A 24,249-nucleotide genomic window follows, 5' to 3' on the forward strand; every position below is an offset into this window, starting at 1 on the left:
ACCGGAACTCTTGACTTTTTTATTTTGTGATCAAACATTCTTCCTCAGATACCTCTCATACGTGGCCTCAACTTTCTGGAGATTTCCCAACTCCAGAAATGAAAGAGTTGGATGCAATGGTCTCTGAAGACCTTTGTGGTTCTGATGTCTGGTCCACAGGCAAAGAGCGGAGAGTGAAGTGTTTGCCACCCCGCTCTCACTCTCCAGGGAGGCCTTTGGAAAATATTGGAGGGAGGGAGCCCTGGAAATTTACCTCAGGACCCTGAACTCCTGAGGCCCCTGGGCTGAGTGGAAACCAATCTCACAGTAAACTTGTGATGAGCAAGGATTTTGTGGTTACACAATGATTTACTTAGAGACAATTGACCAGGACACATAGTTGCTTTTAAAGTTGTTTTTAAAATCTCAATATTCTAAATAATGCAGCCACGCTCATTTTCATACATACCTTCACAATATGTACAAAATGCCTACTGTGCGCTAGGCACTGTGTTGGCCGCACATGCTCAATCACAGAGGGACTGTGCCCTCTCTCTCTTGCTTCCTTCCCCACCGTGCCAGCTGCCATGTCTTGAACACATAGCTGTATTCACTATGCATCAGAGCCACCAGAAAGCCCAGAGTGGGCTGGCTCTACTTTACTTCAACCAGGAAGCTAGAGACTGTGTCTCCTGGGCAAAGAGACACTTGCATCCCCGTTGGAAAAACTAATGGCGATTCTTGGCGCTGTCCCCTATCTGAGCTTCCTGAAACCCTTCAAAGGAGCAGAATGGTGGGTGGTGGTAACACACCCATTACCTCACCTCCTTTACGGTCCTCTTTTTTCCTTGTCCAATCAAACAAAAACAAAACATTTGCCAACATTATCCTTAGGGGCTGTTCTATATTAAGATGAGCCATTGCGAGGAAATCTAAAATTATCCCGGCGTTACTCAGGCTCTGTCATCAACATGGATGACTCAGTTTCCAACTGCAGAGTCATGAATCCTGACGGTGCTCTTGGAGGCGGCTCAGCCACCTCTGTGAAGCTCCGCGATGGGCGGCGTGTGGCCAACGTGGGCAGAAAGTGTACGAGCTTTGGAGTCCTGCGTCCAGGGTGTGAATGCTGGCTCTGAATCTCACGGGCTTCAGATCCAAAGGCAGCCTTCTGAACCTCTTTGAGCCTCAGTTTCTCCACAGGAGAAGAGGGGCTGAACGCACCCATTTTATAGGATTGTTGTGGGAAATCAATAAGATAATGCATGTAAAGTTAGACCTAGCGTAGTTCCCGATGCAATGGTTCTTTTAAAATGTTGTTTTCCTCCCCCAACACCACGCTGTAGGTCCCCGAGCCCACTGAGAGCAGCAGCCCTGTTTGCCCTGGAGAGGACAGTCTCGGCTGGAGAACCTGACTTATTTCCCTCATGTACTTGTCCAGGACTGGTCCCCATTTCTACCTGCCTGCATGGCAATTTACGCTGTGTAGAGTTTGATCAGCTCTCTGCTCCCCGGAGGGTCAGATATAGGAAACTCTCAACTTGAGAGCACAGCCGCCGCCCTGCACGGAAGCAGAAAATGCACTTGGGTGACAAGGAAAATACCATTCACAAAGTACATGCGTTCTTCCAGGTAGCAGACAGTGTCAACTTTGGGTTTTCTTGTCAGTTTGGTGGCATAGAATTCTGTGTGAAGTCAAAATTGTTGACTTAATTATGTTGAATGGTTTGTTCTGGAAAATCCAAGTTTTCTCCCTTGTTAGTGGGAATAGTGGTTTAGAAGCAACTGGGGACACACAGAGAAGCAATAGCTGGGGGCAGAGGTGCTGGGAAAGAAAACAGAATTAGTTCCTGGAAAAGCAGACAGAGGCCATTGAGTGTGTGGGGCAACCGGCCTGGACAACTCCATGTTTCAGACATCAGTGTATTAACGTCTGCTCATAGTCACAGATGTTGCATGTGCTTTGTTAAAAAAGTCAGGAATACTTGCAACCTATTTTGTGCTACTGATACAAGTGGCTGAAAATATAAAAGCTATTGCTTCAAATGGAAAGTGCCAGTAGTTGGGAAGATTGGCTTTTGTGGAACAATTTACTCACCTCACTTTCAGAGGACAGGGAGTGGCTGCAGGAAAGGTTTTTCCTGGCCTCAGAGGCCAGATAGTCTGTGTGGGCCAGGGCCATACGGGGAATCTCTGCACCTTCCACTCAGTTTTGCTGTGAACTTAACAGGGCTCTGAAAACTAAAGTCTTTTTTTTAAGTTACTGAAACAATTTTTTTTTTTAATTTTTTATTGGGGAATGTTGGGGAACAGTGTGTTTCTCCAGGGCCCATCAGCTCCAAGTCAAGTTGTTGTCCTTCAATCTAGTTGTGGAGGGCACAGCTCAGCTCCAAGTCCAGTTGCCGTTTTCAATCTTAGTTGCAGGGGGCGTAGCCCACCATCCCATGTGGGAATTGAACCATCAACCTTGTTGTTAAGAGCACGTGCTCTAACCAGTTGAGCCACCTGGCCACCTTGCCCAAAGTCTTTTTTTTTCCAAAGGAGTAACATTAGATTGGCACAGTTTGGTTTTTAAAGTCTTTGTTTCTAATGTTGAATAAATGAATATCACTTTGACTTCCGATGGGTGCAGGAGGTACCTTTCCCAACCTCCATTTCCTTACCTGGAAAATGGGGACAAAGCATCACCTGCCTCCCAGGGCTGGAGTGAGGGTTAATCCAGATCCGACGATAAAGCCTGGGCATGGTGCCCAATCCAGACAAGTGCTCAGTACTTTGAAGATCTCATTAGCACTATTGTTCTTTGAATTTGAGGGGCGAAAAAAATCCACTTTGACCACTTTTTTGATAGAACCAAGGAACTCGAGTTTGATTTAGGTTGGAAATGAAGGCCGTTTTGAGTCATCAAGGCTCCACTGTCAGGAGGAGCCTGCTGCTTCTTGTCATGGATCCCACTCATGATAAAGCTCCCTGATCTATCCCTTTCCCGCCAGGCTGCCATCCACTCCCTGCACCCCACTCTGGGGGCATCTGGTAGCTGAAAGGACAAAAGGAAGTATCCCCTGAGCCCGGGAGTCTTTAAGCTGAGCTGGAGTTGATGGGTCCCGCAAACAAGGCCTGTCATATGCAGTGATATTTAGAGTGTTGAGTGGTGGCTACTGACCACCTGAGGGCTCCCACCCCCGTTCAGGCAGCAGACAAGGCTGTGAGCTTCTGAGGCAGAACTCACGTCTCCTTCTTCTGCACCCCCAGAAGGTGGGCATGAGGCATGGAAGGAGTCAGGCCAGACCTGGCTTCTAGAAACCCATTTCCTGAAGGGAAAAGCTGAGTTGATCGTCTCTGCTCTGACAGCCTCCTGGAGCTGTTGAGAGTCTCCAACAGGATACCTAGCTGGAAATCACTCTGGGAACTGCCAACTGCAGACGTTGAGTCTGAGGAGGGGAAAGGCCACTCTGGATGCTGGGTGCCTCGGCATCATATGGTGTCACCATCTGCTTCTCTGTCCCTTCATTGGGGCGGTGGTCACTGCTCATGTCCACATGCCCCATCCTTAACTCCCACCGTGGTTAGCCTTCCCAGGTTGCCACCATGGTGGCCGTGATAGGAGACCTTCCAGGTTCTCCTTGTCAGTTAGTGTTAGGAACGTGCAACCAGGAGAGAGGAAATGGTGGGCATAGGGCTGACCCCAGCTCTCCTGGCTCCAGACTTGCCTCCACCTCTCCGAGCTGGCACTCACAGCCAGATGGCCTTTCTGTCCCTCCGTCCTGTCCTTCCATCGCTCCAGGCTATGAGGACATTAACTGAAACATTTTATCTCCTGATGATAGGCGGTGGAGGGAATGTCTATAGGACACCCTCCAAAAATAATATTTTTACTTTCCAGCAGCAAAATGCACAGTATCCATTCTTGTCATTTTTGAGTCTCTGGCAACAACTCAACACATTCTTATTGAGAACAATATAACAATCTGACTTCTGTTTTGGCCCCTAAGTTCTTTTGTCCCTCACCACAAAGTGTGAAATATGCACTTCCTTGCCATCAGACAACAGCTCCCGACAATGTAGAAACAATAACAAACCAAGCCAGAGGCAGGTGGGGGTACTGGCGCCCTGATCCCAGCCAGCCCCGTTGAAATCCTCTGTCTGGGTTACAGCAGATCAAAAGTCAGTAGCTGTCAACAACTGCCTACTGACCCCAGGTCGCGACATTTCTGGCTGTGCTTTGTAGTCGAGGATGATGTGATATCAAAGCTGTCCCGGACCGACTCCCATGTACCTCACTTCCCCCAATGTATTGCATCACCTTGCACAGGTGATGGCTGAGCACCTACCAAACCCTTTAGCTTGAGTCAACTTAAGTGTTATCCCTTCTTTGAAGACTTCCCTTTACTCGTTCATTTACTCAACAAATGTTTGCTGAAATCTACAAAGGGCAAGCATTCTCCAAGTTTTGGTAATAACAACCCAATGCAGGTTCATAGTCCCTCCTTTGGCTACTTCTTTATTTGTGTTCCTTCATTTTATGTATAAGGGAATAGGTCTGGAGAGGGGAGGGGATTTACGCTAAAGTGATGTAACAAATGACATGACAACATGGAGGCACTAAAGGCTATGCCACTGCTCGAGGTTTCATAGGTGCCCTGGACTGCACACGGGGGCAGCTGGTCACCCCTCATCTTTGTGCAGTGGCAGGGGAACCCCTAAGACCTGGAGAGCAGGAGGACGTGGTGACTAAGCCGTACTGCATCCTTGGCTGGTGGGGTGCACCCTGACGATGCAAGAGGAGCTGGGCCAAGGGGCTGGGGAAGGGATGCATGGTTCCAGCAAGAGGTGATGGAGATGGATGTGGGGTCCTGTAGCTGTGCAGCCTCCACACTGCCTCCCTCTTCCTGGCAGTGAGCATGATGGATGGAACACCTGATGCCCATGTGAGGTGATGTCCTCTCCTTTGAATGGCCAGGCTCCCCTCTGAAGTAGCACACAAATCTCCTCTACTGGCCCTGTTCCACTGTCCCCTTAACGCTTTCTCTGCAACGCCTGCCTTCCCCTGCTCCAACTAATGGCTAATTCAACTCAGTATCAACAAGAGTTTCTATTTCTTGAACACTTACTCTGTGCCAGGCACTGTAGTAGGTACTTTGGCTAAATCAGATGAAATCTCTGTAACATCCCAGGAAGAGAGCTATGATTTATCCCTACTTTGCAAATGAGAGGTTACGAGTAAATCTTTGGCCAAGATCACCCAGCAGGTACCTGGTGTTCTTAGGGCCCCACAGAGGGTGGTTCCTGCTCTCAGGAGACTGACAGCTAGAGTGCAAGGGATGGGACCTGGAGTCAGCCGTCCTGGGGGTTAAGGTCCTGTTCCCCCACACCCCAGCACCTTGCTTCACCTTTCTGGGGCTCCATTTACTTATTTGCAAAGTGAAGCTACTAATAATGAACATTTCCTAGTTACTGGGAAAATCAAATGAAATGATAGCATTAACAGAACTGATAAAAATGAAAGCCCCTCACAAAATGTTAGCCATTGTTTTATGATTAAGTAACAATATTCACAGAAAGAGAATATCAGCGCACTGCTCATGAAAAGCAATGCTTTTGAATGTTTATTCCATCATTTTTGATGGCTCGGTAGTTTGAGTCATACCTTCTCTTCTCCATGAAGCCTGCCCTCCTAGCTTTTGAGGAAAGAGCTTTAATTCTGGCTCTAGTCATGGGGCCTCAGTTTGCCCATCTGTAAACTAGAGATAACCAATTAATTGAGCTAACCAGTGTGAAAGTGCTTTGAAAGTTGTCGAGTGCTATAGAATAGGGAGTGATTGGGGCGGCCGGTTAGCTCCGTCGGTTAGAGCGTGTTGCTGGCAACACCAAGGTTGCCAGTTTGATCCGCGCATGGGCCACTGTGAACTGCACCCTCCTTAAAAAAAAAGAAAACAAAAAAAAGAATAGAGAGTGATTGTTAATTTAGATGATTCAGGTATCTAATTAATTGGTGAACAAAGCCAGAAAGTTGCAAAGGTATCTCTTGAGGTTTACTGTTTGCCAAAGCCACTTCTAGGGCCATGTTGTTGGTAAGCATTCAAAATATTTTCTTTTTTCAAATTTCCTCTTTCCTTTTGGAACCCACCTCTGCCCGGTCGTGGAGGAGGGGATTGCTCCATGGGCTGGGCCCCTGCCCTGTTGCGGTGTCAGCTGGTAATTAAGAGAAGTTGGTGTCCAGTGAGGTGGGACATTCCAAACCCTGTCAGCTCTACTTTCAAACAGGCCCAGACCTGGCTGCATGTCACCCCCTCCGGCGCTCCCCCAGGCCTAAGCCCTGAGGTCTGCACTGGACGAGGGCAGGCCTGTCAGATCGGTCCCTGTTTATACCTCCCCAGTCTGTTTTCCACACAACAGCCAGAGTGGTGCTTTGGCACATAACTCGTTTCTCCAAAGAAGACCTGCAAATGGCCCGAAGCACGTGAGAAGACATTCTCATCACTAATCATTAGAGAACTGCCGATCAGAGCCACAATAAGAGACCACGTCATTCCCACTAGGATGGCAATGATTTCCTATTTTAAGAACGGCGGGGGGATAACAAGTGTTGTTCAGGATGTAGACAGACTGGAATCCTAGTGCACTGCTGGCGGCCTTTGCGAAAAACAGTATGGCAGTTCCTCAGAAAGTTAAACACAGAATTACCAGATGACTCAGCCATTTCACTCCTGGGTGAAAGAATTGAAAATAGGCACCCAAATACGTACACGACTGTTCATAGCAGCACTCTTCACAATACCCAAAGGTGGAAACAACGTAAATGCCCGTCTGTGGTAACTGGACAAACAAAATGAGGTCTGTACGTGCAACGGAGTGTTATTCAGCCACAACAAACCATGAGCTGCTGACTCGTGCTACGACGTAGATGAGCCTCAAAAACATACGCTTAGTGAAAGAAGCCAGACACAAATGGCCGTCTATTGTGTGATTCCACTGACATGAGATATCCAGAATAGACTATAAATCCGTAAAAGCAGATGGGTCATTTCCAGGGGCCGATGGGGGTGTGGGGGATGGGGAATAACTGCTTAATGAGGATGGGGTTTTATTTGGGGTGATGAAAATGTTTTGGAATTAGATAGAAGCGGTGGTTGTAGAACATGATGAATGTACTAAACGTCACTGAATTGTTCGCTTTCAAATGGTTAATTGTATGCTCTGTGGGTTTGATCTCACCTCAATACAAGAAAAATGGTAAAGTGAACAGTTCACAAAAAAGGGGACAATAATTGCTCTGCACATACGGACAGAGTTTCAACCTCACCACTAAAGAAAGCAATACAAAAACAAAAAGCAAAAAATGGAAGTTAGATGATCATGTGACCAGCTGGTGAAAACTGTCCTCATTTTTCATTTGCTCAGAATGTAAGCTGAGGGCCCACAACGGTCTGTGAAGCCCTTCACTGTCCAGCTCCTGTTCCCCCTCTGAGCTTCTCTTCCACAACTCTTCCCCCTGCATCACCGCACTCCAACCTCCCAGCCTCCTGCTGTCCCTAGATTGCAGGTGCACTCCAGCCTCAGGGCCTTTGCACTTGCTGTTGCTTCTGCCTTAAACACCATTTCCTCGTATATCTGCTCCCTAATGTTGGTCTCTTCTCAAATGTGCATTCTATTTGAGAAGCCTCTTTAAACACAGTACTGGTGGGTGGCCTTAGGTGGGGCCCTTACCCTGTGGGGCCTCAGTTTCCTCTCCTGCACAGCAAGGGCTCAGGCTGGACGGTTTCCAAGAACCCTGCCACATCCTGTGATGTGGCCTCTTCCAGGGCCCAATGGCAGCCTAGTCTGGCAGAGTTCACTTTCTGGAGAGAAAGAAAAAAAAAAAAAAGTGAATTGTTTGTCATTCAAGAGTAAGTTAGACCAATCACTTCTGTTTGTGAAATTGTCTTTGTGAACTTCCTCAGCCTGTTCCCTCCTTTGGCACCAAAATAGACCCCTAATGACCTATAGGCAGCTAGTGTTTCCTCCCCACTAAAATATCGTTGCTTCTTCCTTCCTTCCTTCCTTCTTTCCTTCCTTCCTTCCTTCCTTCCTTCCTTCTTTCTTTCTTTCTTTCTTTCTTTCTTTCTTTCTTTCTTTCTTTCTTTCTTTCTTTCTTTCTTTCTTTCTTTCTTTCTTTCTTTCTTTCTTTCTTTCTTTCTTTCTTTCTTTGTTTCCTCTCTCCCCCCATCCCTCCCCCCCTCTCTTTCCCTCTCTCTCTCTTTCTCTCTCCTTTGTTTTCTCTGTCCACCCCCCTGGCCACTTCCTCCTCCCCTTCCTTTTTCCTCCATCACAGACATTTATAAGGAATGAAATTCTGCAAAATAAACAACAAGGCTGTAATATCACAAAAACAATTAGCAAACTGAGCTCCCATGAGACCTCTTGGCCTGCAGGGAGGATGAAGAGAGGTGGTATTCACAGGAGAAGGTTCAGTTAGGTTGAAGGGGAAGTGCCTGGGGCTGGAGTCACACCTGGTACAGATGCTGGCTTCAGGCAAGTCACTTAGATGCTGGCTTCAGGCAAGTCACTTCCCATGCTGAGCAGCTCTCTTCTTTCCAATGGAAATTATGATTCCTGTCCCCTCCCCTCACATGATGCCCCGAGCTGCTCCACGCTAACTCACAGGTCTGACTGTTTCAGCTCACTCTGTGCCCTGGGCTGGAGGTTGGGGATTTGGAGATGGGTGAGACAGAGCCACTGGACTCAGGTGCATCACCTTGTTCATTCTGGGCTCTTTGGGGAAAGCTCAGAAGGGTAGCTCACTTTGGGGAGGAGTTGGGTCGGGTCTGAATAAACAAAGAGGAGGGGAAGAACTGATCTGCAGACAGACACAAAGTATGTTATCTGCTGAGCAGAGGTTGGGAGAGACAGGGTTGGGAAGGTACGTCAAGTGAGGTTTGTCTCGGTGGAGAAGTGGAGGGAGGGCCATCACTTGAGCAAAGGTGAGAGGGAGGGAATTCGTGGGGGATGCTGCAAGCTTTGTGGTCATGATCCATATTTTAAATCCTTACCATGAAAGAAGAATTCTTCATGTGATCTGTTCATGCCAAGGGCTGTCACATCCATGACCGTGATGACTCTCTCGAGTAATACCATGTGTGGGAATTACAATTTGCCTTTTTACCGAGGAGGAAAAGAAGGCTCCAAGATTAAAGACTAGCTCACCTAAGGTCGCACAGTGGTCAGAGCCAAGGCCATGACCAGAATCCAAGACATGAGACACCTTGGGACCTGCTCAATCAGTCGGCATGTTCAGCAGTCAGAGTTCTTACTCGCCAACAATGGAAACCGTGCTGGCCAATACGAAGAGAAAGGGCATTCATTAAAGAGTGGGTCAACAAGTCCAAGAGGGCTGGCGACCCAAGCCTGGGGTGACAAGTGAGTGGCAGAACGGGCTGCGAAGACACAAATGCCTCAGCTACTGAGTAGTAGATGCTGTCACTTGCTCACTGTCGTGCCGTGCTTTGGACACTGGACTTTGGACATGACCACACCTGCAGCCAAACAGCTACTGCTGTCCAGGAGCTCCATCTGCTGCTTCTCCCTGTCCCCCGATTACCACCTGAGAGTGTTCCCACTTCCTGCATCACCAGCCCCGAGTCAGAGACAGGCAGCTGCAGCTGACAGTGAAGCCCAGCACACAGCACCTGCAAAGTCATGGCCCACCATTTCCAGCTTGTATTGTGGGGACGGGCTCTGCCTCTCACGAACACTCATGAGTGGCTAACATAGTCTGAGAGGGTGTGGGGACAGAGTCCCAGAGAGCAGTTTCCAGGCTCTCAGCCTCACGTGGAAAGATGCTGACTTGGTTATTAGATGGCCATCAGCTGTAATCAGATGGCCATCGGCTGTGGCTGGGTGGCCATCAGCTGTTATCAGTTAGCCACTGGCCACTGATATAACTGTCGTGGCTGAGCTAGCAAGTGTGGATTGCAGTTAGCAAGGGGTTGGTTGGTTGGCAGAGAAGTGGACTGTAGATTGTGGCTAGCAAGTGGGGTTAGCAAGCGTGGATGGAGGATTGTGGATCGTGTGGATCCTACTTCCTGTGTCTTGCCCGGCCGCCAGCAAGACTGGGGTTCAGGAAGACCCCTCGTTGGGGTACTGGCGGATGTTTGCTTTTGTGTCTCGACCAGCCACCATCGAGAATATAGCGGTACGAACCACTATCCATGGTTCCGTGGGTGTTCCTTTTTGGCCTCACCATATCCTGCGTTCTCCTGTGGGGAGCAGGAGCTGAGACCCTGCATGACAAAGGGGGTTCAGATTTTTTGGTCAAAGAGAAAGGCAAATGTCATGCAGGGACTCAGCTTCCGCTCCCCGCACCAGAACACAGGATATGGTGAGCCCGAAAAGGAACACCCACAGAGCCATGGATAGGGGTTCATATCACTATAGTCTCGCTGGCAGCTGGGTGGGAGACACAGGAAGCAGGCTCTACACGGTGAGCAATCCGCTGTCCGCTTCTCTGCCAACAAACGCACCCCTTGCTAATGCAGCCACGGCAGCTATATCAGTGGCCAATAGCTAACTGGTAACAGCTGATGGTCACCCAGCCACAGCAGATGGCCATCTGATTACAGCTGATGACCATCTCATAACCGAGCCAGCACCTTTCCATGTGAGGCCAAGAGCCTGGAAACTGCTCTCTGGGACTCTGTCCCCACAGCAAATGTCCGCACAACATCACTACTGTGCACACAGGGTATGTGAGGCCTGTCCACTGGGGATCCCAAAGAAGAAAGCACTGTCGAGTGGAGAGGCCCAGCTTTGGAGACCAGTACCTGAGTTCTAAACCCCAATCACCCCCAACTGAACTTTCAAACACCTCAGCAAGGTGGAAAGGACAGGACAGGGCTTATCAGATGACAAAACAGAGGCCCAGCGAGTGGCAGGGACGTGCCCAAGGTTACGGAGGTCATGAATGCAAGCTGGTCTTGGCCCGGGGAATTTGGATTTTAACCCACAGCTCTTTCGAGTACATGGAGACCACAGAACAGGGCTTTTCTCAGAACCAGCTCTGCCTGTTTGACACTTGATCTGGGCTGGGGAGGCGGGTGCGGGAATGAGCCTCAGATCAGATCAGAGATGGAGGGTGGGTAAGTGTTCTGAGCCGTCATTGTGCCTGATCTGAATCCGTCTCTTGTCTGCTCCCCGCCCAGGAGGGGGAGTGTGGGAGTGCAGTGCTCTGGGGGCAGAATTCAAGAATGTCCATTCTTTCGCTCCTCATGCGTCGGTTGGGCTCCCTGGGGACCTTGGAGTGCATTTCTCCAATGCCACAGCTTTTGCCATCTTTGGCATGGTGCGCTCTGGGTTCAAACCTAAGGGCAGGGCCACATACTGGGCCACACTGGTAGCCCGGCCCGTGGTCAGTTTACTGAGGTCACCCAAATGCAGCAGAAATATCCCAGCCTTGCATGTTGGCCCCTGGGGATGAAAAGCATCCCGCAAAGGAGTGACCGGTCCATGCTTCCACAGACCTGGCATGGCTTACCTTGGTTCTTTACCTGCCTGAGCCATAAAGGAACTCCTGTGGCAACTCTGGTTGTGAGACTGGAAAGGCCTTCTGGTCCTGGGGTAAAAGCACTGAATTTGGAGTCACATGACCCCAAGACCAGCCTCAGATCTGCTGCAGCATAATGCACAGACCTGAGCAGGTCACTTAACTGCACTAAACCTCAGTTTCTCTCCTCTCCAATGGGATAATAATATTGTGATGAATGATAGCGCCTGGATATGAAAGCTTAACAATGTACAGTACACAGTAGGTGCTAATGACTGCTGTGGTAGGTATGAATGACGGAATGAATCAACTGAGAGCTGCATGGGCCCCACGGAGGGTGTGTGTTTTTGGGAGGGAAGAGTGGATGGGATCAGATGTACCACATTGTGGTGTGTGAGAGACCTGAAGTATCGCATCCAACAGTATCATTTTCAAAGTAGGAAAACAGGCCTGGAGATGGGAAGGGAATTTCTAGAAGTTATGTGGTGACAGAGTCCCATTCCTAGCGTCTCAGTCTCTTAATATTTCTGTGCTCCAATCCAGCCTGTCATCGTCAAACACACAACAGAGGCCTTGTGGTACAATGAATAACACAGGCTTTTGAATCCATCAGCGTTGGGTTCAGTCCCTAGCTGGGGCACTTTGTCAAGGCTACCTAGCTTTGTGGGCCTCAGTTTCTCTTATCTGTAAGATGGAGGTAGTAGTGTCAATGTCTGTGGAGATTAAATGCCCAGCTCGTTGAAGACACTGAAAGGAATGTGAGGACAAAGCCCCACGTGTGGCCGACCAGAGAGCAGCAGAACCCACTTGTTCCCTGTTGGATGCCACTGTCCCCGGACGGGTTACAGGGCAGAGTCTCAGGGAGGGTACAGAGGAGGGAGAAGTGGCGGGCTGTCCTCCCCAGGAGGACAAAAGGCAGACTCGGTCAGGAAGGGTGTGGGGACAAGCCACCGGGCTGCAGCTCCCTCTGCCTCTAACGTGTGCTGTGACCCCCTGGCAAACAGCTCCCCTTCTCTGCCCTTGGTACTTCCATCTGTAAAACGAGGGGTTTGCTGAGAGGATTTTAAAAACGCTTCCATTTCTGATGTTTAAACAGTCTCGAAATGTATTTGTTTCAAAACTCCTGGCAGTATGTCCAGGGGCCAAATTTCTTACCAGGTCAGTTTTGAAGTAATGACTAGGGAGGCCGTTAGTGTTCTCTGTCCATACAGGCAACTCCTGGGGGCAGGAGTGGGGGGGAGGGGACGTTTTCTGTACTTGTGCACATGCCAATTTTCCAACATCTCATGTTCTCAAATAATAATAACTGTTATTTCTAGACGGTTCCCTCACAAAGGTCTCTCTGTGCCAAGGTGCCTGGGGCTGGGGTCCTGGCACACACAGTTGGCAGTTTCCCCTCTCTAGAATGTGTCTACACCTGCAGGACAATTAACCAAATAATTTAAGTAAAAAATCCCACCACTTTACACCTGAAATACGCTAATAATTGAGAAGAAAATAATCTGTGGGAGTATTTCTGACATTAATTATCTGAATAATTGCCTCAGATATTCACTTCGCATATTTAGAAGTAGCCTCAGAAAAGTGAGTCTTTCCCCAGAAACAAAATACAGGGCTTCTAAATCTTCCCTTCAAAGTTTAAGGCTTCTTCCCTGAAAATCAGAGTGTAAGGAAGAGCTTGTTCTTTGGGTTCAGGAAAACCTAGGCTTGAATCTCAGCTCTGTCATGACTGAGTCATTTCACCTCTGCGTCCTTCATCAGGATAAATCAGGTGGTGCTCCTCCAGGAGTGAGCTCTGCCCTCAGGTGGTCTGAAGGTGTCTCCTGACTGAGTAGCTGTCATGTGGATAGGACAGCTCTCTTACAACCCGCCGTCTTTTAGGGCCATCCTGGGTCATGGCCCAGATTTTGCAGGAGTCTCTCCATGTGCCTGGAATATTCCTGTGCCCCTGGCAGCCTAACCAACTTCCTTATTCTCTGAGGCCTTCAAGTATTTCTCTGTGAAGCCTTTCCTGACTCCAACCTACCTACACACCCCGTCTGAGCTAATCAGCCCCTTATTCCCCTCTGTGTCCTCACCGGCCTGGGAACCAGGTGGCTTCTCAACTTATACGTGGTTGAGTAAGTACATAAATTGGAAGTCCCTTTTCTAGAAATATGTAGATCTAAATAAACATGAAGAGGTGAGGATCCCCTTGCTGGATTTCTTGTTGCTCATAACAGGGTCTGGTGTATAGAACGTATCTGAGGAATTTTTGTTGAAACAATAAATGAATGAGTGAACTGGGGACTCTTTTTATAATTAGGTCAGAGGTTATAGAAAGTGTCTCATTCATTCAACATTTATTGTACACACAGGATGTCAAGGAAACAGGGTCAGGCATCGTTCTTGCCATTATAGATTTTACATCTATGGGGAAAGAGAGTCGTTACACAAGAAACTGCAATAAAATTGACAAGGGAGGAGGATATGGGATAGGTCACAAGGGAAACCAAACTGCTCTAAGGGTCTCAGACATCTTCCTACGTACAGTAGTTGGCTCTTAAGCTAAGGGAATGAACTAGTGTGACAAAAACTAGTACTAATAGAATAAGTTTCTTAAGTATGAGAATAAACTAACTGGGTGGAGAGGTGGCGATAAAATGTTAGTAACAGAATAAATGCAGAGGCTCAGAGGAGGATGGAGGAAGAGGCTAGTGGGAGCTGAGGTTGAGTAGGTGAGAAAAGGGCATGTTGTGAAGGACCCTAGAAGCTGGATTAAGGAGCCTGGGCTTTGTCAAGGAAAATGGGAAGCCGTCCAGGATTTTAAAGCTGTGAGTGACAGGCTTTGAAAACAACATAGCTTCGGAGTGGAGAATGAATTGGAAGTGAGCAAGAGTGAGGAAAACGTAGTCTACCAGAACTGCGTCTGTGAGAAGAGTGAGATTCTGAAGACAAAGACGACATGTAGAGTAAAAAGTGGGCACGGTTAAAATGATGGAGATTCCATTTGTCACCAAATCCACGGTACAGAATTTCCTGTCACCCTGTTCCTTGCTTCCAGAAGCTCTGACTGTGACCAGGGAAGATCCCATTCGCACAAACAATAAAGAACATCAGAGAGTATTCGCTTTCACCTGGGCTAGGAAGAGTTTCAGTGACCCCAAGGGGAAAGAGGTTGAGGGAGGAGAGGACTGTGGTCCCTGAGAGAGGGGAGGAAGAAAGGAAGACAGCGAGCTGGGCTGGTCTTCCTGACCCGGGCCCCCAGCTAGAAGAGGCATGAGTCAGCCCTGGTCAATGGCGCTCTCCTGGCCTGTTTGCCTCAGCTGGACACAGTGTGATGGGAAGACGACTTGACTGGTAGTCAGGAGACTTGATGAGAGCCCCACTTTGTGTCATGTTGGATGAGTCACCCCGTCTCTCCAAAGCTTGGTCCCCACCTCTGTAAAATGGGGTTGCTGATCCCTCCTTGTCAGGACTGGTGTTGGAATATGAGGGAAGGACTGAGCCCAGAACCTGCAGCTTAGGTGTGCTCTGTACCCGATCACCTCTCCCTCTCTGCCTCATGAATCCCAATGCAAAGCCACTTAGCCAGAACAAAATTGGGATCTACCGTACATTCCCAGGTGACCTTCTGTAACCCCTTCCACGCTGGGCAGGTCAACTGACCTGTGACCCTGAGGTGTTGACAGAATCTCTGACCTCTGGGAAGGAGCAGGTCACTTTACTGAGTTTGTGCAAATAGATAAAGAACAAAGTGGCCCATAAATCAGGGCAACAGGAAAAACAAATAATTCTTTCCCCCCCTTGGGAAAGGAGCAGCAGGGATGTGGGTGAGCGGGGGAGGGGCAAGCTGTCCCGCCAAGTTCCCTCAGGGGTTTCCCCTGATGCAGTGGACCCCCTTGCCCACCTGGCAATGGGAAGAGGCAACCTTGTGAAGAGGAAAGTCTGGGTAGGGTCAGGAGACTCTGGTCTCACCTTGACAATGCCCCTTTTCTCAATAACATAACTAGACCTCTAGGTGTCTTCCTGGAACCTGGCCACTGAAAGACGACTGGCCTGGGGCCTGGGGAGGGAGCATGTCTCTTCTTTATGGGCATTACTCGTTACTCTATGTCACCATGGGTCAAAACGGGTCTCATAAGGCCTCAATCGGAATGTCCCAACCTGAACAAACTACTATGTGATCGTAGAGCAACCATTTCCTGCTCTGAGCCTCATTTCACTACCTGTACAACGGGAAGTTAATCCCCGTCCTGCCTGCTTCTCTGGTATACGGAGTGAGCAACAGGGGCAACCTCTGTGTGAGGACCGTGGGCCTGGAAGGTCACTGGCCCTGGAGTGTGGGCCATCCAGTTCAAACCCTGGCTCAGGTTTTGAGCCAGGTGGCTCCATTCTGTTTCTGGTTTTGTTTTGGTTGTCTTGTTATTATTATTATTTTGCTGTTGCATCCCCTGGAGCCTAGAACAGAACTTGGCAGGTAGTAGGCACTTGATACATTTTTTTTTTCATGAATGAATAAATGAATGAATAGATGGCACTTGGATCTAGATAAAAGCAGAGAAAAGGTCCAAAAGATTGCTTTTCAAAATGAGGATGAAAAATAAAAGTGTACGGCTGGCCGCTGTTGACTGATGGGGCGTGCCAGCTCATGTGCGAAGCAGGAAGCAGGTTTGGACACTCAGACTGGAAAAAGAGCGGCAGGGAAAGTGTAGCAAGACTTCAAAGCGCCTACAGCTTCTCTTGGGCTGTGTCTACACATGTGAGGCCCAGAAGTGAGGCAATTAATCAGGTAATTCCAGCCCCCTTCCACCCAATGGCCTCAATTATCTGGCTATTTGAAAACTAGCCGTTTTATGGGTAATAAGTGTTAATAGGCTATTGTCCGGAAGTGGTCTCTCCTGCAGTTTGCTCTGTGGCATTCAAGAGGCCCCCGGGCAGCAGGAAAGGCTCAGCTCACTTCTTGGAGACTCACTCTGCGCTCTGTGACAAGATGGCCTTCTTCGGCAGGCTGCTGTCAGCGTTAAAGAGCAGGGATCCCGGCCGCCTGCTGGGCTCACTTTGGGGGGTCACATTCGGGTCCCTCCCGCCAGCCTGAAGCCTGACCCTCCTGTTCCCTGCCCTCCAGGCCGCCTATCTCTCCAGTTCTGCCAACTCTCCCCCGGCAACCAGAGAAGTGTGAGACGAGGAAATGCTTTCTATCCTCCCTCATGCTCCCCCAGAGCAGAGCTTGCTGTCTGGGGGAAAATTACTAAGCCAGGAAAAAAAAACAACAACGCAGAACAAGGAGAGGAAAGAGAAGGAACTCCCATCTCTTGAGCTCCTATTGTGCTGGGCCCTTTAAAAGTGCTTTTTCTCTTAATCCTCACAACAGCGCTGCCTGAGCTAATACTGGCACCTTCGTGTGGCACAACACACAAGTTCATCAGCAGATACTGAGCGTGTCCTTATGCTGAGGTCTGGCTCAGATCTGTGTGAATGTCTTGAGCGTCAGTTTTCTCATCTGTGAAGTAGAGGTCATATGTCCAGCATCTCCCTCGGGCCTTCCTCAGAAAGGGGGTGAGGGCTGGGGAGAGACAACTGACTCAGAGCACTAGGTATGAGACCTGGACCGAAAGGTGTGTCTATGGCACCCATCTCTCGGGTCTGACAAGTGAAGACTTTGTGTTCCCAGAGAACTCCCCGGGCGGTATTTCCCTCCAGTCAGTTTGGCAGGGCGGCCCAGAGGACCGAGGGTCAGGAAGTGAAGGGAAGTCAGCCAGCATGACAGTGACGGGAGTGAGGCTGGGACCTGGATCTTGACGCCCACCAGGCCTTTCCATAGGGCTGTGACTGCAGACCCTCCCACTTACCAGTTCCAGGGGAGGGACGTCTCATCCCCTGGACTTTTTTGTCCCAGTCCGGTTAGCCTTGACAGGGAGGTTGGCACGCAGCAACAGCCATGCACCGTGACAGTCAGGGTTGGCCTCTGATCTGCAGGCTCCTGGAAGGTCCCTCTCTGGGCCTTGCATCCCTCCCATGAAGGGAGAGGACGGGCACGAGGCTGCCTCAGCCCTGTCACCCCACTGCCTGCTCCTGCAGCATCCAGAGGCGAGCGTAATTACGTTAAATCCTAGACACGTTTGAACATCCCTGCCCAGCTTCCAAGTCCAGCCTGACACTGCCAAGCGCGGTGCAAGTGTCAGTAGAGCTGTCTCTTGGGTACAGAAAAGCAGCTGGGGTGAGGCCAGAGAGTGGAAATAGTGGTGGTAGCCTAATGGGAACAGGAACAATACAGCGGTAATAGCGACAGTCAGCATTTGATGCACATCCCTGGGGGTGAGCATCCACTCCATGACAGGCCTGGGCCTCAGGGAGGCCCCACTTTCATCCTCGGTCTTTCTGCACATGCCTGGCCCCTGCCTGAGGTTCCAGCCATGCTTACGGCAGCAACCATCACCACCATCCATTTCCAGAACTTTTCTGTCAGCCCAAACTGAAACTCTGAACCCGTTAAATCCAACAACTGGACCCAACAACTGGACCCAACAACTCCCTACTCCCAGTCCCTAGTGACGTCTATTCTACTTTCCGTCTCTATGGATTTGACTGTTCTTCATGCCTCGTATAAATGGAATCATACCATTTATCCTTTTCCGTCTGGCTTAATGAAGGCTTAGCATAATGTCTTCAAGGTTTATCCATGTTATGGTACACGGCAGAATATCATTCCTTTTCAAGGCTGAATAATATTCCATTGCATGTTTATACCACATCTTGTTTATTACTAACATACTTTTACTATCCGCAATTTGTCTGGCTTTATTCTAGGCACTTTGGCGTATGAGTCGGCAAACTGATAAGATTAATATAGCGTTTTCAGTCAGCCAGGGAGCCTAGATAGTTATGAAATAATTGGTGAGTAAATCAGTGTGCTACCAAATGATGGTGGCTATTGGGTTAGTGGAAGGAGACATTTTCTAAGGACTGGTCTAATCAGAGATTTGGGAAGTGACCTGAAATGTATGGAGTTTTCTGTGTGCTCACTAAGTCTCCCTTGTAAATTATTCATTTTTAAATTTAAGTACTTGAGCAGACAAAGAGAATGGTGAGTTAAATGTGATGTGTCAATATCCTCTCTATTTCTAAACAGTTTCATTATTGGCTATCTTGAACCATGCTGTTGATGCTTACATTTCATTGTTAATTCTTCTTCTTATTATTTGCTATTTAAAATTTTTTTCTCCCTACCATGTCAAATATCTTTTGAAATGAGGCAAAGTTCATATTTTGCCGGGTATAATGCACACCCACGGTTTCGGCCCAAACTTTCAGGGGGAAAAAAATATTTTGTTTTAATTTTTTAATTCAAATTTTTATGTATTTGCATTTAGGTACTTGTTTTTTGTATTATAAAGGAATTTTACCATTTATTTTTTAACATATTGTAATACAAGAAATTTTATGTAACAAATAATTACAAAACACAAGAAAAGATACAAGGTACAAGAAATGTTATGCACCGGTAACAAATTTATGTTATTTACACATCGTAGAAGGCCAAGAACTCTTCCTCTTGCAAGTTCATCATAAGTTCAACAAAACTGATAATCGTATTCCAGGGTGTCATTTTGCATATGGATATCGTTATTGATTTCTACAGTTACACTTTTAACTCATAAGCATAAATGAAAGAATTAAAAACATTTATATGGATATGGAATTAGTACTTCCCAGGTATAATGCACATCCTGATTTTTCCCTCACAAATTTGGGCCCAAAAGTGAGTGTTATACACGGCAAAATACGGTGTAAAAAATATTCCTTGTCTGTTATCAATCTGTCAACTTGATTTCCTTTGTTTGAAGTTATTGATAAATCTCACTCAACCCTTCTTCCCCCATCCTGCCCTTCTGTCATCTCTCCGTCTTGTCTCTTTCCCATATTTTGTCCTGCCCATTTGGTTTCTCTGGAGCCCAAGGCCTAACATCTCCTGTGAGTGCCTCCTCCCTCCGGTCAGCAAAGGGACTAATTAGAGCATGGTGTGAGTTCTCCAGCTTTCTCTCCACCTTTATTGCTTGTTATTCTTTAGATCGCTATTCTGGTTATCGCAGATTAGTAGAGAATTCAACTCTGGTAAGTGAGGGTTTGTGATATTTATTGATATTACGGTAGTTTATTAATTATGATTTATAATGAAAAGAATCTTTCAAAGAGTCTCATCACCTACAGGACAATGACCTATTGTGAGCATGGCAGACAAGGCTGGTCTTCTCCCCCAGGAACATTCCAGCAGCACTCGACTGACTGCTGTGGCCCCGTGTATACACCAGCCATTTCTCCTCTCTGTGTCTTTGCCCAATGGCTCCCATCACCTAGACATTTAAACAAATATGCCATACGTTTTTCTGCTACGGCACCTCTAAAGCTTAGCTGCATGCATTTGTTTAAATGTCTGCCTTTCCTTCGTGATCTGAGCTCTTCCAGAGCGGGGATGGATGCACAATAATGAATAAGTCACAGTGCTTTTGCTCAGGCAGCTGACAATGACCTGGGAAGACAAACATATAAAAACCCACTACAAAATGAAGGTACAAGGAATATGCTTTGGAAGAAGAAATAATTAATTGCGCAGAGGGGTTTGAGTACCATGGGAAGTTTTCAGTTAGCCTTTGAAAAAATGGGAAAGATTTATAGATGAGGAAGAACCTGGGGGGATGGCACTCTAGCCAGCGGGACCAACATGAGCAAGGGAATGATGGACAGAAAGTGGGAAGTGCCTTCAGAACATGTCACATTGACTGGTGAGGTGAAGGAAGTGACTTTGGAACTGAGGAAAGGCTTGGATTCCCAGCCCAGGGTCAGTGTTTATCCTGGGGCAATGGGAAGCCACTGAAAGCTATGGAGTAGGGTGGTTAGAATCGCAGTGTGCCTTGGGGAGGGTAACCATCGTGGTGTGCGGATGGATGGCTGTGGAATGGCCATGCTGAAAGCAGGGAGACCAGGGCAGAGGTTCTTGCAATAGAACTGATGAGAGATGGTGAGAGTGAATGGATGGAGAGCAGGAAGAGGACGTAACTAAGGGACTTCCCTGAGGAGGAGTCTCACCTCCAAGGCTGGGTCATGTCAGTGGGAGGAAGAAAGTGGGTGAAGAAGCATTTCTCCAGGAACAGGGCAGTTGCCAGAAAGAAAGTCACTCTCCCAGCCCAGTGTTTATTGTTCTCTGTCACAGTCTATTTTCTGTTACATAATGCATCAGGCTGACCCTCACCCCACAGACTCTGCCCCAGAGGCCTTTGTCGGCCTCAGCCTTTGGGCCTGTGATTGGGCAGCTGGACTGACAGACCCCTGACTAGGCCCTCCTCGGGTCCCCCAGGGCAGATGGGTTTAGCAAGGCAGCTGAGCTCCTGGGTGAGGCTTCCACCCCTGGTACTGGCAGAGGAAGCACAATTGTAGGTAAATCAAGGCATATCAAAATGTGATAGGAGCACAATCCCATACCTAGTCCTTAGCCTTGGAGCAGAACAAGCCTCTAACCACTTACTCAGTTTACTTACCTTGCCTGCCAAAGAGGAAGATTCGGGCAAAACATTAAGTGCTGGAAGGAAGTGGATCAAGGTTGAAGAAAATAAGAGAGAGAAGGTACCACACTGCCCCAAACTGGACCATCGCCTGCAGTCCTGATGTTGTCATGGCCTCTCTGACCCCTTCAGTCTTTAAGGGCTGGGGACAGGAGTTGGGGAAGAGGGACTGCTCCCCAGAGCTCTGGACACCTCATAAGTGAAGGAAGCCTGAGTGGTACCTGAAATCACCCTCAAGTCCGGCCTGGAGATTGGGCTGGTCCCGGGAATCAGGCCTCAGTGTCTGGATCAGCCAAAGCAGAGCACTCAAGAGCATGGTTGTGTGTGTGTGTGTGTGTGTGTGTGTGTCGGGGTGGACATGGGAAGGTAGAGGAGGCTGTTTCTTGAGCTAGTGCAAGTTTGGGCTCACCTGGTAGAGCCCAGACTGCCAGGATGTGGAAGCTGAGGGTGGGGGCAGCGCCCAGGGGCTGGAGGAGGCAGTACCTGTACCCCACAGGTGCAGCGCCCAGGGAGGAGCTGCCAGAGTGGGCCTTCCTTCCATAGCCAGGGCTGCCCTAAGGAACTGTGGGGTGCAGAGCTCTCAAAGGCAGCCAAGGGCCTGTTGTACATCAAAACATAGGTTCCTACAGGTACCCCCAAATCCATCCATCAGTTGTGTATTTAGCCAACAGAAGTGCAGTATGCACCTACGGCCCCCTAGGTTCTGGAATGCCCCGGTGAAGACAGTGGAGGAATCCCTTCCCTCCTGAGCTGCCATCCTACAGTGAAATAAACGACAGCTCACATGGGAAGGCAGCAGCTTACAAGTGTTTCCTAACAGGCTAGTTCACAGCATTCCCATCCCATATGGAAGGTAAGTGATTTAGCCCAAGTTCAAAGAGCTAGTAAGTGGCAAAGCAGATAATGTCATCCAGAGTCCCTCCTCCACTTCCTGACTCTCAAGGAGTTGTGACGAGCAAGGAAAATCAAGTAAGAGCACTTTGTAAACTAAAATGCACTGGATGAGCCATGGTTCTTATCATGAATAGGAAAGAAATCAGAAGTGAGGCAGACTGGAGGTGAGCTGAAGGTGGAAACATCTCCTCCTGGGTATGTTTGGACTTTGGTTTGGGGGTGGGCGGGCAATGTCCTTTGCATCCCCCCAAATGCCTGTCTCCAGTTGTCTTCCTCTAATCTTTCGGCATGCGTCAGAAATGTTTGTTTTGGAAGCTGAAGGACCAAACTTGTACCAGTTGAGACAAGTCCACCTCTGGACAAAAGGCAGTGCACTCAGACCCCTCGGCACACAGGAATTCATCCTGTCACCTCTGTGTATCATCCATAACCCTAAAAGACTGCTCTGTCATCTTATCTGGCAAGCAGGGTTTTAGCAGTCCCTTCATTAAGCCTGAAGAACAAAGGCGGCTGGGTGAGGGTCTCAGAACGTCCAAACACGCTGTCACCCGGAGTGTGAGGCTGAGGCTGCCCCCGGGAGGGCCGGGCGCTGTTTACAGATGGGAGGAGATAAACTCAGGGGAAGGTCGCTGAGTCCTCCTTTGAGTCTCCCCCCACTCTCATCCTGCCCCCTGGGCGGTGGGGGGGTTCTTGACCACCCTGACACTCCAGCTGGCCTGGGGCCTTTCTAAGCCCCTGACTGAGGAATGCAAGGCAGAGCACACCCTGTGAGAAAGGAGGGGGTGTGATGGGGGGGCAGGGAGCTGACAGAAACCAAGAATTGGATTTCTTGGATTTCTTGGCACGCCCCTTGCTGCTAAGGGCAGTGGGGAGCAGGAATTGAAGTAATAGAGATAACAATTTGAGTCACCCCCTGTGAGAGGAGCATTCTGAGAAATCTCTGGTCCATACTCCACTCGGCCAAACCTCCTCCCCCTGGGACAGGAATCCCCTCTGTATCATCAGAAACAAGGGACAACTTGGAGCCTGCTTGGATACTGCCAGTGATGGGGAGCTCACTCATCCAAGGGGAGGGGGTGTCTGTTTCTCTGGTGGGCAGCTTGTCAGAAAAATCTCCCCAGGGCTTGAGCTATTGTCTCCCCCTGAGACAGCAGGTCGGATGTTTACTTTGGCTTGTGCTCGGAAGTTCCTCCCAGAAGTTAGAAAGAAAGTTTCTAGGGGCTAAACCATTCTTATTCCCACTACAACCAAAACTAACGATAACCAATATCGTTATTAATGACCACACCTTGCACTAAGAAAGTGCTTCCTACTTTTCAACGTGCTTTCGCACCCAAGAGTTTATTCCCTCATCCTAACAGGCTCGTGACGCGAGCATACATTAACCTCATTTCTTCAGATGAGCAAACTAAGGCCTGGAGAGGTGAGACACAGGCACAGGCTAGTAAGAGGCAGAGGAGGGACCAGACCCCAGTACCCTCACTCCTAGTCCAGGATGGCTCCCCTCAAATGTCTGCTCAGCGTCTAGACATTCCCTGAGGGCTCACTTTGTGTTTAGTGCTGAGAGAGAATCACCTCTACACTGAAGATGATGGACAGGTATTGTTCCAAGATTCCAATTCAATGCCCAGAAAGACACTTGAATTTCAAAGCTCGAAAAGTTTGCTTTGAGACGTAGTGAGGTCCCTGTGCGTAGGGTTGGGCATGCATGAGTCGATTAGAGACTTAGTGTAGAGATGATAAAGGCTACTGAAGGACCCGTGGGCAGGTTGGAGTGTACATAGTAAGTTCCATTGGAGTTTTCGTTGCAGGAAAACTTTTTTCCTTCCCAAGCCCCATCCTTAGCAGATTCGAGGACTAATGGATGGTGGCACATTTGGGATACAATGACGTATGCCAGAGCAAGCCATCGCTTCTTCTCCTGGACACACACACACACACAGTCAACATACATGACGCACAGCACACATATGTAAAAAACACACACACTGCTCATTACTGCTTGTCACTTCAAATTCTAACACGCTTGCTGTCCTTTTTGCTGAGACAGGTGGTGGGTATAATGCTCAGGGCCTGGCATTCGGTCAGGTTCTCTGGGCTCGCCGAGGCTGACTCACTGTGTGGCTTTGGCCAGGTCTCCTGATATCTCTGGGCTTTATGTACAAAATGAAGGCATGGTTCTGTGATCTGGAAGGTCCCTCCCTGTTATGTCTAAGATTCTGAGGTTCTAAGAAAAAAAGCGAAGAAAGAAGCACTGTCTAAGGCCTGCCTCTTAGGAAGTGCTTTCCTAGCCTCGTAGGAAGACAGACTCACAAAGGGCAA

Source organism: Rhinolophus sinicus, linkage group LG05 (assembly GCF_036562045.2).
Source record: "Rhinolophus sinicus isolate RSC01 linkage group LG05, ASM3656204v1, whole genome shotgun sequence".
Taxonomy (NCBI): domain Eukaryota; kingdom Metazoa; phylum Chordata; class Mammalia; order Chiroptera; family Rhinolophidae; genus Rhinolophus; species Rhinolophus sinicus.